Source organism: Gavialis gangeticus, unplaced genomic scaffold, assembly GCF_001723915.1.
Source record: "Gavialis gangeticus isolate Ggan-Ray unplaced genomic scaffold, GavGan_comp1, whole genome shotgun sequence".
NCBI lineage: Eukaryota > Metazoa > Chordata > Crocodylia > Gavialidae > Gavialis > Gavialis gangeticus.
The window spans coordinates 258,184,305-258,190,679 of NW_017729032.1; the positions used below are offsets into that span (position 1 = coordinate 258,184,305).

At 37.6% G+C, this 6,375-nt stretch overlaps 1 protein-coding gene across 1 annotated transcript in view; it reads right to left on the reverse strand.

Moving 5' to 3' along the window:
- LOC109302493 (T-cell receptor-associated transmembrane adapter 1) overlaps window positions 1–4,981 on the reverse strand; it is a 20,126-nt gene extending 15,145 nt beyond the window's left edge. The window contains exon 1 of the mRNA XM_019524041.1: window positions 4,709–4,981. The gene's annotated coding sequence lies outside the window, so the exon portion shown is untranslated. The remainder of the gene's footprint in view (window positions 1–4,708) is intronic.
- Between the last annotated feature and the right edge of the window lie 1,394 nt (window positions 4,982–6,375).

Genomic DNA, 6,375 nt, shown 5'->3' on the forward strand with positions numbered 1-6,375 from the left:
TGTGTGTGTGTGTGTGTATATATATATATATATATTAAAAAAAATCATTGGAGCATGTATCTTTTCCTGCAGTAAAGAACTGGCAGCAAAAACAAAAAAAAATCCAATTAGTCTATTTCAGAAATTTGGGAATTCTTTTTCTCTTCTTTCTTAATAACACAGGAAGCAGATCTCAGAGGCATAAGACTTTAACTGAAGAGCCATGGACTTTGGATTCTTTAATATTAAGCAATCCTCCCAACTTTTTGTTTCTTTTTTTAAGACGTTGGGAAGAGGGAATGAAAATAGTTTATTAAGAACTTAAATCTGTGTTGGGTCAGATCACAGGTCCATGCAGGGCTGGATTAACCCTTTAGTGGGCCCTAGGCAAACAAACTTGTGGGCCTTTACTTAATACTGTATCTTTGTATTACTTACTTTTACTCAATAATTATAATATGTAAAATAAGCACAACTAGGCCCCTTCTTCACTTCGGGCCCTAGGCATGTGCCTAGTTTGCCTATGCATTAATCGGGCCCTGGGTCCATGTGGCCCTGTGTTCTGTGTCTCACAATGACTTAAGGGAGAGGCTAAGGAGCTAGAGTATTTATGCAGGGCCTAACCAGCCTGACTTGTCCTCTTCCTCTCTTCCCTTACAGTAGTGGTTCTCAACCTTTTTAGACTCAAGGCACCCCTCATTAGGCTCAAGGCACCCCTTAGAAAATGCCACCCCTTAGTTTTCACTCATTTTGTGACTACGGAAAAATAATACAGCAATTTTTCTGTTGCAAAAACTCAGGGAGACTACAACAAATCAGAATATTTTTTTTAACACTGCGGATTCTTATTTGAAATCACTGGCCATGTCCACACGAGCGTAGATGTTTGGTTCCCCAAAGACAGCTAGGAGCAGCACACCTTGTGCCGCCGCTAGTTGTTACCAGGGAGCACCTGTACCACGCATCCTCTGGCATGTGGCAGTTTACCCCGGGTGGGGTAGGGAAGGCTGGTCCAGCAGCCTTACCTGAGGTCCTGAGGGACTCTTGGGGCTGCAGCAGTGGCAATCCTACTGCTTGGATCCTGATTAGCAATCAGAGCGTGGCTCCAGTGGCCAGGTTCCAGTTTTGAGCGACATGCATGTGCTGCTTTGCTTTTTTTGCATGCATTTTGTTTTTATACCCGTATATCCAGGGGTCAAAAAAAACTCCCACTCTGCTTCTTTGCAGCACAGAGAACGGCTGAATGTGTGGTATGTGGCGCCACAGACATGTCTGCGGCACCACATACTGCACGGCCTCACTTGTCTGGACGTAGCCACTGGGTTTATCTTGTGACTTATGGTTGCATATCTAAGGCCCCTGCTACATGTTACATATATTATAAAATGAACTGGTTAATTGTACAATAAATTAGACCAGTCACATGTGCAAAGTCATTATCACAAAATAAAAATGACTATTCAGCTATAAAAAGAGCCAAGCAGCTATAAAGTTAGTGCTTGAAAATATGTAACAACTCTATAGCTGGTTTCTATCCAGCTTTAATTTGAATGTGTAGCAGGGTCCTAGAAGTACTTACGTTGTATGGCATCCCATAGTACCCCTGAAAAGGTCTTCAGGCACCCCAAGGGGCCACAGTACCATGGCTGAGAATCATTGTTTTACAGTTTCCAGTGTTTAGTGGCCAGCAAAATCATAATTTGGAGGTTACAGGCATACTATTGTGTTTAATACCTGCTAGCGAGCCTACTCTGCATTAATTCTACAATCCTGTTTTTTAAACTGGTTCAATTACCAATTCCCAACAAATGACAACAAGTTTTACAATTAATATTTGTCCACTGTTTAATTGATGTAATTAAAGTCAGGATGTAAAAAAATTGCTGCTTCATTCATTTAGTGAGGTTTAATTTTCTTTGCACTTAAAATATGACGATCCTCACAGTTCTCCTAAATCCTCCAAGGGGAAAAAAAAAGGAGACACTATGGCCGATGTTCCAACATACAAAAAAAAAAAACTTCATAACCTCCTGGATTTCTCTGTACATCATAAATAGGCTTCTGTCTGAGGCAGACTATTTAATGTTTTCCTCAGCAGGTCATGTTTTAGATTTTTTTTTTAATTATTTTACAAAATGCCAATGTAAATGTTTTATTTTATTTATCTGAGAGAAACGTGCACATGCACAAACCATTAACATATCATCCTCTTGCATTTTTAATCTTGATCCTACATAAGCAGTCTACAAATACCTTGCACTTGTCAATCAACATTTTTACATTCCATAAATGAAAGTGAGTCTTGGATATATCCATAAAGTCCCAGTCAGGGGTTTGATCAAACACAGAATATTGCCTCTCTGTGTGTCCCACACTTTTTTTTCTAATGTAAATTTCAAGCTAATCTTGCTATCCAAATAGAAAACATGAAAGAAATCTCACTTTTTCAGACCGCTTGCTTCATGCATACCTATTCCCCTCTCTTCCCCAGCTGTTCCTTCACTATCCACATGCTTACTGCCAGTAACCCCCCACTCCAGCTATTTACTATTATTAAAAGTGAGTTATTTAAATACCTATAACTTTGACGACAGCAGTGGGGAAAACCTGAATAGCACTCTGCAGAACAATGCGTCTCCACAGAAAACTGAGCAGCTGTCTCTGTGTGACAGAGAACAGGTGTAACCTGTAACAACTCGCTTGCTGTGCAAAAGACGTCAAAAATAGGTGGGGGGGTGGGAAAGCTTGAAACAAATGGAAGGAAAATGCTGAATGCTTCCTCTCTTGCTATGAGAGAGTGGCCCATGGTTTAATATTGTTGGATTTGTTTTCCAAGTTTAATTTTCTTCCATATTGTCTCATGTGATACCCAGCAAAAATAGATGATTTTTGTGTAGGCAGGAGACTGATTTTGAAGATCTTTATCGCCACATTTGGTGATGGTTTCTCAATTTGTATGCAAATAGTTGTCATTGAAAGTGAAACCTTTTCTTTGTTTTAACTTTTTGTCTTATTATTTAAAAAATTACATTGCTTCTTTTTAAAACTAATGCCCCAAGTTGAAACAGATCTGTAGGAATAATATACCATGGTTTGAATGTTACAAGCCTGTGGTTCTATCCAGGTCTCATGGAATCATCTTCAAGCAAAAGAAACACAATGGACTTAAGTCTCTTATATTTCTTCTCAAGGACTAGCTTGTTTGCAATTATAAAAGCAATGGGAGTGCCTTTAGAGCAATGAAGGTTGAATTGTTACGGCCTAAAGACTTCCATAAAAGTGCTTGCTGAGCCCAGGATTTCTGGTGTCAAATTGTGAACATTTCAGGGGTGGGGGGGAGGGGATATATTTAATACATCAGTCACATTGTTATATATTTTTATCCACCTTGCTTTGGGGTCTGTTCTATATTTATGGCATCCATTTCTTTTTCAAGGCAATGTAGTTTTGGAAGAAAGGATCACATTTAGTGGTGGATCTAAGTGCAATTTATGCCTTCCTTATCTCAAAATGTAAATTAGACCAACCGGATTATATTCTGTATGACTTTCTGATTTTTCTGCTTGAGGGATGAAAGTCTGCCTTTTATTTAGTGTGTTGTTTTTTGTTGCGCACGTTAATGGCACTATATCATAATGATAATACAATGTAAGGCTTTTAAAACATATTTTTCAATAAATGCAATTGCTACTTCTCTTTTTCTGATTTCCCTTTTGAGGTACTGTTGGCACATCTCTGGACTGTAGGGTTCTTTAAAAAATCTCCTGTCTGAAATCCTCCCATTAATGGGTATTGATGTACCCTAATGGTATGGACACAGGCTTCATTTATGAAGTAAATTTGGTGCTCACAAAAGGCACTACTCTCTGGAGCCTGGGGAAAGGAGAGCAATATTTTTGTTAATCCTTCTAACAGCTCAAGGACGGAGAGAAGAAGTTTCTACTGGAAAGTTGTCCTATTCTGTCCCTGATTTAGAGAAATCATCACTAAGAATGATTCTTTCTTTAGTCCTTTCAGCTAAGATGAGGGGAGCAGAATGTAGATATCTCTCCATTTGGAATGAGAGATACCAACTCCACCATCACCTTATCATCCAAAGGAGGTATATTAATGACTTTTGGTCACTTCCAACTGATCCATATTTGCAGAATGAGTTGGAGGAGTAAAAGAGTTCATATCCCATCATGTCTGTAGACAAAGGCTGAATTAGCAATTTTTCTCTCCAATTAAGCAGCGAGATAAATAATGTTCTATAGTAATGACCCTTTCCAAAAAAATCCATTAAGTGACTGACGAATGCTAAATTAACATTAATAAAATTTCCACCTGGGTGAACTTTTAATACAAGATTGATTCCCTGGAAAGGGGTCCTTAAACTGCAATTAATTAGACCGCAGCTAATTGCTTCTTTAAGATATAAACTTCATGCCTCAGAAGGGAAAGAAAAGTGCACAGTAAAATCAGCATCTCTCTAAGCAGGAAGTCTTTTAAGCACAAAAATGATGCCAGTGTTTCTTCCTCATTAACAAATCTTAATGTACTTTTGCCCACTTAGCTGAAGATTAATTTAGATTACAATGATGACGACTCATCATTGTAATTACTAAGATGAATATTCAGACTCTCAGATTTTGAACAACCTGCTTGAGGGATTTGTAATCTATTGAAATGCATTCTCTCCATATAAAAGACTTATATAAATCAAGCGAAAGTGGAGAAAAAGACATACCTGTTCATATATTGTTGTTTGGAGAAGGAGCTTCTGTATCACAAACAGAAAATAAAATTGAGTTTAAACTGCCTCACCCCAATATGCTCTTTTGATTAGCTTGGCAACTTGAGTTTGCCTCTAGAGCTCTCTTGGTCTTAAAAGTCTTTTGTCTCTTCTTTGCTCAGTTACAAACAGGAAATGTGGTGGAGGAGGTTTCTCAGCAGCCTGGAGATAGAAGTGGTACTCTCCTGCATTGTATTTCTCAGGAAGAAGTGAAAAGTAGATTGAACCCTTGTATTTGGTACGATCTACCTCTCTTCCCACAAAAAAGCAGGCACGAGGCTTTGTGTTTTCATGTGAGAGGCCTGATTCTGCAATGCTAACTTACGCTGAGCAGTAACACGCAAACTTAGGTATGTAGTTCCATTGAATCCAATGGCACTACTCAGTGGAGTAATAAATGTGGGCAGTGCCCAGCTGCATTTTTAACCTGAAGTGTAGGGTGGAAGCATACCCTCTTGTTATAACATGGCTGTATATCATTTCATGAATCAAATTTCAGCTCTGTTTCATTTTCTAGAGAACCCGGACCTACATTAATGATACTGTATGGATGCTTTATTTGTGCCCATATCTAGCTTTGTATAACAAATAAAGTGGTATTTTTTAAATTTGGAAATTGATTGATTCATTGATTCTCTAACTCTTTATGTTTTAAATCAAGCCTGGAAGTCTTTCTAAAGAACATGATGTTGCCAGTATTTACCGGTTTCCTGCAGAAGTTACTTAATGAAATGATATAAACTGGGTTATATAGGAGGCCAAACCATCGTTACATGGTCCCTCCTAGCTTTGAAATTCTTGCTTTGTACAAGTTAACCCAGCCAGAGGAAAATTTAATCTGCTCAACACCTGATGAAAGCAGCTGGTTCAAAAGCGTGGTATATATTTTCTGTATACCACATCTTGATATTTCCAAAACATCTGCCTGTGTTTGGCTATCAAAGCCATTCTGTTTTCTGAATTGCTGTCTTCTTGCAGATGATTTAATCTCTTACGGTGTTTTCTCAAGGATTTATACCTTTTATTTTTATTGCTTTTCTTTAGGCCCAAAATGCCTTATCTTTGATTAAAAATAAGTGTCTTACTCTTTATTGTAATTATTAAATAAAACAACAAAGCCCATTATCCACAATTTTCTTTTCTGAGTGAGCACAGGTGAGGGCCTTTATAATTTTTACAACAGAGTTGTAAAATGTTATCAGCAATATATGCTTTTATATATTTTATAATATTAGCCTCACTGGAAAAGAATGATTTAAGAGAAAAAATTCTCCTGCTTATTATACATCTACTAAAATGTCGTTCATTTCCTAATACTGTTAATTTATTAGCATCCAAAATCAGAATGTAGAAAGTATATTTCCCACACCAGTGCTTCCTTAGGAATGTCTAATTAAGCTAGTTCTGGTAATGTTGAGATGGCTCTGCAATTTATTTTATTTTATTCTTACAGGTTTTTTATTTTTTTTATATTTCTGACCTTAAGGAACACTGGGCTTCCTTATTGAAAATATGCTCTTGTGGAATTTTCTGCCTAATTCCTCAATGGAATTGGTTAGGAATGCTCCAAAAAACTTTGAAAAAGTATTCAAGCACTTAGATGCCTGTCCAACATGAACCTC